Source organism: Petaurus breviceps, unplaced genomic scaffold (genome assembly GCF_028583685.1).
Source record: "Petaurus breviceps papuanus isolate PSGF00001 unplaced genomic scaffold, PetGlider_PUasm1.0 79, whole genome shotgun sequence".
NCBI lineage: Eukaryota > Metazoa > Chordata > Mammalia > Diprotodontia > Petauridae > Petaurus > Petaurus breviceps.
The window spans coordinates 17,266,889-17,279,170 of NW_027186523.1; positions in this window are offsets into that span (position 1 = coordinate 17,266,889).

Here is a 12,282-nt window from a genome sequence, read left to right on the forward strand (position 1 = left end):
AGAGAGAGAGAGAGAGAGAGAGAGAGTGAGTGAACAGACTTGTTATCTGTTAAGGATGTGCAGAAAAGCAGTCAGTGATAAACTGTACCTAAACGTTCTTTAAGTAGTAGTTTCTATTCCACTTTCAAACACCTAGCCCAAGAATCAGAACAGGTCTATGACAGGTATCTCTCACTAGGCAAAAGGACCAGGGAGTGGACAAACTGTGCTGTGATGAACGGTTTCAATAACTATGAATATACAGAGAATATATTTCCCCAATGGGCGAGTTCATACACACAGACCTCCACATAAGTTAATTGTTTTGCCATGCTAGAAACGGACTTAGCAAATAGAGGAACAACTTCACCGTTGATGACTTTCAGAGTAAAGAGACTGTTTGCTGTGTAGTTACTCTCATTCGCTAAACTAATGACCATGCTGAAGGTTCCAAAAATGGACAGTACGGTCTCTAAAACTCCAAGGAAGCGAGAGAGTGATTTGTGAGAACAATCCTCTGTCTGTCTGGCCTTCTCCCTCCCTCCTTCTCAATCTCTGTCTGTCTGTCTGTCTGTCTTTCTCTCTCCCTCCCTCCTTCCCTTTCTCCATCCCTCCTTCCCTGCCTCTCACTTTCTCTCTAAATGCAGTACTATTTCTCCATTCCCATAAGCCTCAGTGAAGCCTTTAAGATAAGTCAAGCAAGCCTCTTTGCAGTTTTCTTAATTAAACTTAAAAGAAATTTTAAAATATTAAAGTATCAGGAATTTTATAGAACTTTTTGTTTTCTTAAAATATATTTCTGGGACAGACAAAGAATTGGATACTGAGAAAAACTTTTAGTTTTAGTCATTGCTAAAGGTTCCTTGATTCTCTGGAGAAAACAGTCTCACATCAGAGACAACAGATAACTACTGTGCCAGTCTTGATGATCTATTCTTCTTTGAGAGATTTTCTTGGGTCATAAAACTTTTCAAAATACTACACTTTCTTGGGCTATTATAACAAACTCTAATGTATACTACTTAAATTCCAGAAAAAGACAAAAAGATCTTTGCATGGCCAAAGTTTATTCTCTTTCAGGTTAGCAGAAGCTTGGATTTGGGGTCAGAGGATCTGGGTTCAGTTCTTAGCAAGTTACTTCTTGTGAGACCCTGGGCTAGCATTTACTATCTCCTGTCTCAATTTCTTCATCTGTAAGATTAAGGACTTGGGCTCAATGCTCTTTCAGTGCCCTTCTTATTCTCAATCTATGCGTATATGATTTTTTCTTATCTTATATTTCCTTTTCCCCTAGCACATTCTACCAGATAACTAGTTTTATATTAATATATCTTATATTCCTATTTAAAAATCTATTTATTTTTAATTTATGGAATAAAACAAGCATTTCTATAACATGGTATAATAGGAAAGTGCACACAAAACTGCAAATCTATTATGTATAACTCACTATTCCTTTTAAATACATATCATCATGTAAATTTCTTTTTTCTTTTTTTTCCTTTCCTTCCCCCCATCCTAAAGATGGCTACCATCATATGTAAAGATATATATATATACATATACATATATACATATGCATATGTAAAATTATTCTATACATACTTCTATTTATCAGTTCTTTCTCTAGATGCAGATAGTATCTTTCTTCATATGTCCTTTATAGTTAATTTAGATATTTATAATAGGCAAAATCATTTTATTCACTCAAAATCATTCTTAAAACAATATTGCTGGAACTGTATACAATGTTCTCTTGGTTCTGCTCATTTCATTCATTTCATTATTCACTAATTCATTATTTCACGCAAATCTTTCTATGTTTTTCTAATACCCCTATACCCCTATTCTTTACCTCTGTCAACAAAGGGTAAACTCTTTGACAGCAAGGTTTGTGTTGTTTTTTATCTTTTTAGCCTCAGAACCTACAGCGTGCCTTGAACACAGCAGATATTTAGTAAATGTCTGTGGAACTGAAGTGAATTGAATTGGCATTTGAGACTATGGGGGCAGGGAAGAGGATATGCCCAAGACATGCCTTCGTTAGAAGGTGCTACCATTTAAAACACTTTCAATTGGAGGATTGTTGGGACAGACAAGGGGCTCAGTCTGAGAAGAAGGCCCACAGGTGACTGGGGTCAGACAGTGACAGGAAACGTCTATGAGTTTGGAAATGTAGTTCAGAATGTGAGAAGAATGAGAGTCAGATGCACTGGGGTTGCCCTTTGAGGACAAGGACTAGGTTGTTGATTATGAGGAAAGGAAATTAATGTGAAATGATCTAGCAACAGATGACATGTTCAGAGTCATACAACTCACTGTAAGGTAGAGATAATATAAATTCTTTATTATATGTTCATAAAAAACCCCCAAAACATTTTATTTAAGTAAAACACAGACCAAAAAGTCTCTTTGAAAAAAAGTATTTCCCAAGCATTGTGGTTTGTCTTTCATTTTCCAAGAGTACCATGACATCCTGAAGATAATGCCATGACTTGCAAATGAATTGGATTTTAGTGAGGGAGGGTTGTGCGAAGTCACCAGTTTCAGTTTCTCCTCCAGAGCCATCTGAGTCCAGTGTCCAGTGGACAACTGGGGATGGCCCAGGATGCAGCGGAAGACCCTGGCCTTTTTAAGCTAAGGTCTCGTCAAGTTCTCACTTTGATTGAGGCAATGGACCATGTTAATGTTTAGGATTCTTTAAGAATGAGTCAAGGGAATGGCCCCTTTAATCCAAAATAAAAAAAAAAAAGGAGAGGGAAAAATCCTCAGGGTTTCTGGACAAAAGAGGAACAATTACTATTTACATTCACTGCTAGTCATGACACCATCTTCCTGATGTCTTGGTCCTCTTTGAGAACAAAGGACAAACCACAACCTGTGTGTAGTCTGAGCTGCCCACTGAGGCCCCAACTAACCAATTCAGCTGGGTACCACAGTTCATCCTCCTCTGCTCTCCTGCCCTTTCCTTTCCTCTCCTGCCCTCTCCTCTCCTCTCCTGCCCTCCCTCTCCTCTTCTTCTCTCTCTTCTCCTTTCTTGCCTTCTCCTTTCCTTTCCTCTCCTCTCTCCACATGGGGTATCATGCCATTACCTGAGGGTACTCTCCTCAAAAGAAGGGAAATTTTGATGGTTAAAACTTATGATATTTTGGGGTTTATTGGCTACCTTTTTTTTCCTTTTGGAGGGCAATTGGGGTTAAGTAATTTGCCCAAGGTTACACAGCTAGTTTTTTTGTGTGAGTGTTAAGTGTCTGAGGCCGGAACTGAACTCGGGTCCTCCTGACTCTGGGGCCTGCGCTTTTACTCACTGCACCACCTAGCCGCCCTATTGAGTACATTTCTTTCCTAAAGACCATGCCTTAAATCCAATTCACTCTGGCTCTCCTTGATTTCCCATGCATATGTTAAGATCATATAGGTATCTTCACAGAAGCAACAATATAGGAAACTTCATAATCCTCTGAATATTAATATCAAGCAGCATAAAAATGAACAGTTCCTACATGAAAATTCAAAGGGTGGAGAGATTCCATATAAGAGATGATCTTACCCAGATGGTCTTGTTGGTATATGACATAATGTTGGCTATCTCATACTTTAGCCCTGCAATACTATATAGATGGTCCCAGAATACAACCTTTTCAGAGAGATCTGTTGTTGTTGTTCAGTCATTTTTCAGCCATGTCCAACTCTTCCCGACCCCATTGGGATCTTTCTTTTCAAAGATACTTGGAGTGGTTTGCCATTTCCTTCTCCAGCTTATTTTACAAATGAGGAAACTGAGGCAAACAAGGTTAAGTGACATGCAGAGTCACATAACTAGTAAGTGTGTGAGGCTGGATTTGAAGTCAGGAAGACAAGTCTTCCTGCCTCCAGGCCCAGTATTCTATCTACTCTGCCACTTGGCTGCCCAAGGAGATCTGCCATCACTCAAAAGAGATTGGCCTAAAAATCCACCAAAAAAAAAATCTGAATGGATGGAAAGTGTCTCTCTCTCTCTCTTTTTTTTTTTTTGCTATAGCACACGTCCAGTTAGTTGCAGATCCCAGTCATTTCTGCCTCCACCATCCCTAGCATCCATCCCCTGTTCTCCCCTCACACTGTCCAAGTGCTTGTACAGGCCCTCATTACTTCTTGCTTGTATATTGCAGGATCCTCTAATTGGTCTCTCAGCCTTTTGTATCTGATCCATCTTCCACAAAGACAGAGTCCTAAAGCACAGGTCTGACCATTATTCCCTGGCTCAATAACTCCTTATGACTTTTAGGATTAATTATAAAAACTGACTGTTAGGAATATAAGCTATTCACAACCTGGCTCCAATCCACCTTACAGTCTTATTATACATCGCTCCCTTCATGATGCTACAATCCAACAGAATTGACTTTCTTGTTATTCTTCATATACAACATTCCTTTTCCCTTCTCCATATCCTTGCATTCCTTCCACTTAATCTTTGCCTCTTAGAATCCCTAGACTTCTTCAAAGAGTATCTCAAACAATATTGTTGTTACTGATGTTCAGTTGTGTACTACTTGTCTATCAGGTTTTCTTGGCAAAGATATTGCAGTGGTTTGCCATTTCCTTCCCCAGTATGTCCTCATTTTACAGTTGAGGAAATGAGGTAAACAGGCCTCCCTGATTCCAGGTCCAAAGTCTAACATAGTACCTGGCACACAGTAGGCACTTGCTTGTTGATACATGCTTGTTGACTGGTTTTCCAGATTCTGCCCCATTGAATGGGCAGCCCTTTTGAATTGGTCCTTGAATAAAAAGGTCTTGGATATTTTCTGCAGACAATTAGGGTTCAGAATTGCATTGGAGGAAGGCAGAATCACTATTGATTAGAGAAATGCAAATTAACACAACTCTGAATACCACCTCACAGCTATCATATTGGCTAATATGACAGAAAGGGAAAATGACAAATATTGGAGAAGATGTGGAAGAACTGGGATATTAACACACTATTGGGGGAGTTTCACGGATCCAACCATTCTGGTGAGTAGTTTAGAATTATGCCCAAAGGACTGTAAAAGTGCACATACAATTTGACCCAGTAACATAACTACTAGGTATCTGAAAAAGATCAAAGGAAAAGGACCTATTAGTACAAAAATATTTATAGCAGCTCTTTGTGTGTGTGTGTGTTTGTGTATGTGTGTGTGGTGGCAAAGAATTGGAAATTGAGGGAATGCCCATTAACTGAGGAATAGCTGTACAAGTTGATTATATGATGATAATATATCTTGGGATGGAATACTATTGTGCTATAAGAAATGACAAGAAAAACCTGGGAAGACTTATATGAACTGATGCAAAGTGAAGTGAGCAGAACCAGGAGAATATTGTACATGGTAACAGCAATATTGTATGATGATCAATGGTGAATGTCTTAGCTATTTTGACCAATACAATGATCTAAGGAGGTTCTGAAGGACTTATGATGAAAAAATGCTATACATTTCTACAGAAAGAACTGATGGAGTCTGAATGCAGATTGAAGCATACTTTTTAAGCTTTATTTTTCGTAGCTTTTTTTTCTTTTGTCCTGTTTTCTTTTGCAACATCACTAATATAGCAGTATGTTTTGCAGGATTTCACATGTATAATCTCTATCAAATTGCTTCCCTTCTCAAGGAGGAAGGAGGGGAACATGGGAGGGAGGGAATTTAAAACTAAAAATTTTTTAAAAGCAAGTGTAATTGAGAAGAAAATAAAATACAAGAGAGAAAAAAAATTTCTCTATGTGAAAAATTGCACAGCATTTTCAGTGACCTCCAGTAACTCCCTAATACACACACACACACACACACACACACACAATCTTTTTCACATAGATTTTCTTCTGACAATGTTACATAGCTGTGAATCACCGAAAAACCTTATTCTCTGCATTGTACCAAAGGATAATAGAGTAATGCATGAGTAATGGCATAATTACCCAGGAAATTAGGAAAGGCGGACTTAGGAAGGGTAATGAACTGGTTATACCCAGAGACTGAGATATAACAAACAGAGAGTCCAAGTATTTTACTGACACATAGAGGCTATGAAAAAACCTAGAGGAAGACCTCGAGAAGATTGGGTAAAACCCTGATAGAGAATTTATGGTAGGATATGGATAAGTACTAAAGATGAAATATGGATGAATTGTAATTTGCAATATGATTGAGATAGAATACCTTCGTCAATCACAGGGCTGCTGAATTATTAAATAAATATAATTATTTTTATATCTTTTAATATAAATATATTCCAATAGACAAATATAAATATACTTCTAAATTTACATATGTCAATATATAAAAATATAAATAAATAACTTTTATTTCCCCACTGGACTATAAGTTCTATGAAGGAAGAGATGGAGTTTTTCCTAAACTTTGCTCCTATCACCCAGCTCAGTGACCTGTGAATATGAGGGGCTTAATAAATGTTTTCTCAATTGAATAGAAAACTCAAATCACAAGATAACTAAGAGAGTCAAGATAATTTCGTAATTTGGTTTGGGGCCATTAAGTTGAGACTGAGTAAATGCAGAGATAAAATGGTGACTAGTGAACACGCTCTCACTCTGTAGGCCTTACTGTAAGATGAGAAAGGGATGGGATTTTAAAAGCATTGGGCTGGTCTTAGTAAAACAGGCCCCTTTGATGGCTGTAGAGATAGATGCCTGTCTTCAATTATTTATAATGCTTCTACTGTCTGTCATAGCTCTTCCCAGGAGCACAGACATGTTAATTTAAAGGTTGATTTCTATAGTGCCCTTGACAGGCTGGCACTGCAGTTTACTAAGAGAAATGGTTGTCAGTAGACCATGGAAGCTGCTTCTTGCTGCCTGATCTGTGTTCTAACACTGGTCAAAGAGCTGGAACAACCAAACTTGTCTTCCTTGGCTCACAATGAATTTTAGTTTTGACAGAAGCCCTGACAAGCACATGGGAGATGTTCTCTCGACTCCTCCTTCAGTGGTCCCTGCTCCTTGCTCCTCCCCCCACCGACTCTGAGCTCCCTGCCCATTCATAAGGATGAATTCCAAGACTATTTCAAAATTAACAGACAGTGAAAATAGTGTCAGGCACTTGTACAGATGCTTTGGGCTCAGGATAAAGTGGAATACATAACGACTGGCCAGATCTTCTCTCAATCTTGCCACCTGCCACACGCTTTATCATTTGCAGCAAAAGAGCCTCACAGGGGTCTGAGAGCTCCCATCCACAACAGGACTTGTGGTACGTGCCCAGAATTCGTGCTCAGTTGTTATACTGCTCTATTGCACCTTGTTTCCAAGAAGTGAAAATAAGTTCATACATGATCACACTATTTTCCTAAGAAAAATATGATTTCTATTTATAGAAGTTTCAGGAGGCTTCCCAATGCAAAGGAAAAAAAAATACTTAGCTGCCTAGAGTACTTTCTTTGATCCCTTCCAAAGTAGCTATAGAGGTAAGGAGATCCTTGGGTAAAACATTTATTTGTAGTGACTTCGAAAGGAAGGACCTTCAGAAACTGACAATACTGATTTTGTTATTTTATGTTTGCTGTTTACAAGATGTTTTCTGATATGAGATCCTTTCCTGATAGATGGATAGGGGCTGAAAGTTTGGATGAAATATAAAGTTTTCTCAGCTACCTTATTGCAAAGAAGGGAGAGAGCCTGAAAGTCACAGGGGAGGAGACAGGCGCCCAAAGAGTGGATGACCTTTGTTGCTGTTCAGTCGTGCCTGAGTCTTTGTGACCCCATTTGGGGTTTTCTCGGCAGAGATACTGGAATGGTTTGCCATGTCCTTCTCCAACTCATTTTATAGATGAGGAAATTGAGGAAAGCAGGGTTAATGACTTGTCCAGGGTCATATAGCTGGTAAGTGTCTGAGGTCAGATTTGAACCCAGAAAGAGTAGTCTTCCTGACTCCAGGTCTGGTGCTCTATCCATTGTACCACCTGGCTGCCCCAAGGATTACCTAATAAAACTCCAATTTACTTTCTCCCTTCTGACCTCTTTATCATATTCCTCTCAATAAGATACTGCTTTTTGGGAAGATATGGGGTTGTTTTTCCTTTTAAGGAAAATGGCTTAATTTCCCATGCAATCTTTGGGATCCTAGGATCAGAGGCGGCTAGGTGGCTGAAAGCAGGAAGACATGAGTTCAAAACTGTCCTCAGACACCAGTTCAGCTTTCTCACCTGTAAAAGGGGGGAATAATGTAACCTGCCTCCCAGGGTTGTTGTAAGGAACAGATGAGATAATATTTGCACAGCACTTCACAAACCTTGAATGATTGGAAGGCCTCTAAGATCCCTTCCAACTCAATCTATAATCCTATGATCTTACAAACATGAGACCTGGAAGCTCCCAGCTTCCTGTCCATACTCTTGTATTGTGCTATTGGGGCAGAGCAGTAGCAGCAAGTTTAGATGAAAGATGGGGCCCTTTGCTGGAGTGGTAGAACTTTGGGCTTGTTCTAACCTTGCTGCTAACTCTTTGGGGCTTTACCTGCCATAATCATCACTCACTATTATCTAGTACTTGAAGGTTTACACAAGGTATTTCTTCATAACCACCCCATTTTATGACTGAGAAAATTAGATCTAGAGAGGCCAAGGTCACTTGCCTCGGGTCACGGAGTTAACAAATGTTGGAGTCCCCTCTGAATCCAGTTTGTTGTTGTTCAGTCACACCCAGCTCTTTATGACTCTGTTTGGGGTTTTCTTAGCAAGGATACTGGAGGGGTTCGCCATTTCCCTCTCCAGCTCATTTTACAGGTGAGTAAACTGAGGCAAGCAGGGTTAAGTGACTTGACCAAAGTTCATACAACTAGTAACTGTCTGAGGCTAGATTTCAACTCAGAAAGAGGAGTCATCGTCACTCCAGGCCTGGTGCTCTATTGGCTACCCCACCTAGCTGCCCTGCCAAATGCAGGTTACTTGGTTCCAAGTCCAGCATTCTTTCTGCTATATCACATTATAACCAAGAAACTGATGCATTGCCATTCAGAAGATTGTGCTCACTAAGCCATCAGGAAAAGAATTCAATTCTGATCTCAGATCTATGGGTCAGTTTAATAACTGACTACTGAGAGGCACAATGTTCCCTGACAAGTAGGATTCTTAGTGTCTTGAGATTTAGAACTAGAATAATAACCCTTAGAAAAAGGGGCAGCTAGGTGGCATAGTGAATAGTGCACCAGCCCTGGAGTTAGGAGGACCTTAGTTCAAATCCAGTCTCAGACACTTAACAGTTACTAGTTATGTGACCTTGGGCAAGTCACTTAAGCCCAATTGCTCAGCCTTCATCCCTCCAAAAAAAAAAAAAGGGGGGGATCTAAGTTGGTTTGTGGGTCTGGAACCATACCCCATCCCTCTACCTCTTTGGCAGTTTGGTGAAGCCTATGGAGCCAATTCTCAGAATACCATTTATAAATGCATAAACTAAATATATAAGATTATAAAGGAAGTTAACTATATGAAAATACAGTTACTAAAATTAAAAAAAAATTATTCATAGACTCCAGGTTAAGAACTCATGCTATAGAGATTGTTGTCTAGTTTAAAACCTTTCATTTTATATGTGAGATAATTATTTCCCAGAGAGGGGAGAGATTTTCCAGATGACCCAAGTATAAGAGCAAGGATGGAGAGGCAGCAAGATGGCAGACTGAGTAGAGCATTGGCCCTGGAGTCAGAAGGAACTGAGTTGAAATATGACCTCAGATACTTACTAGCTGTGTGACCCCAGGCAAGTCACGTAACCCTGTTTGCCTCAAAAAAAAAAAGCAAGGACAATTCATGTCCTCTCATTCCATATCCTCTCATTGCTAATTCCTCTACTACATGGTGCTTCTCTATTTAAATTTCAGTTCTGTTCTTGCAGGGACATAGCAAATTTCACTGGATAGAGGTTGTGAGACTTGGACAACTTTAGCATTGGCTTTTTTCCTCATGGACATAAAATTAGCTTTTACAAATTTAATTATCTCTATTTCCTGGTTAGGTCTTACACCTTCAGAGATGGTTGGCTGCAAAGACTTCCTATCTGTTACTCATTGACTTTAGAGAAATGCAACCCTTCACAAGTTTAAAGAGAGTTTTGGAATCTAGTACAGCCGGCGATGACCTGCGCCAATGTCCAGCTGGCAGAGCCCGCTATCTTTCACACAAGAGCATCAGAACTTGCAAAAACATTCACAGCACAGAGAGCTGAAGAATGACTGTGGGAGTCTGGCTCTTGACCTTTAACCCTCAGTGGGATTAATGTAATTCCATCTCTGAGAAAAGTGCAACTTCCCCAAAACAATAAGATAAATGTTTGCATAAGAATTACTCCAAATGGGAAGTACTGGAAGACTGTTAGGATATGACAAGAGGGCCCTTCCTCCTTAAAAAAAAGAAAGGAAGAATTTGAGTCCCTTTCACCATTTCAAATCCCTGATCAAGTAGGAATAACAGCTAGAGGAATAACAGCAGAGGGAATTCAGAGCTGGGAACACAGGGTTTTCTTTATGGATCTAAGCAAAGTCATCCAGAGACCAGACAAGTTTCTTCATATGCTACCTTTACTTCTAGGAAAGAAAAGTCTCAGAATTACAGAATTTTAGAGCTCAGTAGGACCTTACAAAACCTCTTTGTTGTTGTTTGGTTGCTTTCAGTCACATCATTTGGGGTTTTCATCCCAAAGATACTGGAGTAGTTTGCTATTTCCTTCTCTAGCTCATTTTACAGATAAGGAAATTAAGGCAAACAATATTAATTGATTTGCCCAGGGTCACACAGCTAGTAAGTACCTAAGGCCAGATTTGAACTCTGAAAGAGGAATCTTCCTAATTCCAGGTCCAGTACTCTAGCCACTGTACCACCCAGCTGCCCCCAAACCCTCTAGTACTACCTATACCTGAAAAAGAATCCCAGCTACAACACACTCCATGATTGGTTATTTAGTAAAGTTCTACTTGAAGATTTCCAGGGAGGAAGTACTTACTCTTTTTCCAGATGACCCATTCCATTTATTGATGCTTCTGATTTTTGGGGAAAAAAATTTTTTTCCCTCTGACATTAAGCCTAGATTTGTCTTTTTGTAAAATTTAAGGCCCAGGCAGTTTATTCTATCATCAGGGTTCTTGAGAATCTCCTAAAATCATCCAAGTTGCTCAGTTCTGGTGCTTTTTTTTTTCTAGATGTAACTTCTTATCTGTCATATCTAGGGAGAAAACCACTCATTGACTTTTGGGGGCTACCAACGAGCTGACAAGAGCTGATATCTACAGTTTGTATCCAAAGCATTTAAATCACTAATAAATACATAACTTCTCTCCTGAAATAAACACATACTTATTCAGGCTTGGAGAATAGCTTGGTAAAATAGAAAAATTTGGAATTGGAGAACCAGGGTTCAAAGTTTGACTCCATCACTCACCATCCCTATCATCTTAGGTAACTTACTTATCTCTTTGGGGCTCAGGTCTCTCTTCTGTAAAATGAGAGTACTGGACTAGAATTCAGGGGTTCTTAACCTTTGTGTGTGTGTTATAGACTTCTTTGGCAGGTCGGGAAATCCTATAGATTCGTTCTCAGAATAGAATGACAAAAGAAACCAATTATATTGTAAGAATTATCAAAAAATAAAAAAAACACACTTCAAGAGTTAAGAACCCCTCATCTAGATGATATCTGCTGGTTCTTTGGACCTTTAAATCTGTGATGTTATAAATGAAATCAAAACCATATAGTGAGAGGGGGATAATATGATGCCTCCATTATAATAGTAATAGAGTAAAATTCTGAAGCTTGTATCCTTTTCTGGAATGTATTTTTTTTTTAACACTTTGGAATAGAATTTGCTATTTGTTATACACCTTATTCTGGTTTGCTTTTTTTTTTCATTCTGTAAAATAGACCAGAATTGTTTTCCTAAGTTTATACTTAAAGACATTTGACATGGAGAAAAGGGACAAGGTTATTGAAAATTACATTCTACAGAGATTCCTGAAACATCACAAGGCTTGTTGAAGCAAGGTATGGTTTGGTACAGATAAAGGAATGAGTAATAGATGTTTCTGATTTGTTGATTAATTTTTTAAAAAACTTTGTCAATATGTCTTTTGCAAGCTGCAGTGTTTTGTTTTTGCTTTGTTTTTTTTTTTTTAAAGAAGATTAATGGACAAAGTATAGGGCCGGTGAGGTGGTGCCAGTGGGTAAAGCTCTGGACCAGCGGTCAGAAAAACTCATTTTCCTGAGTTCAAATCCAGACTCAGACTGGCTGTGTGACCATGTTTACCTTAGGTTCCTCATCTATAAAATGAGCTG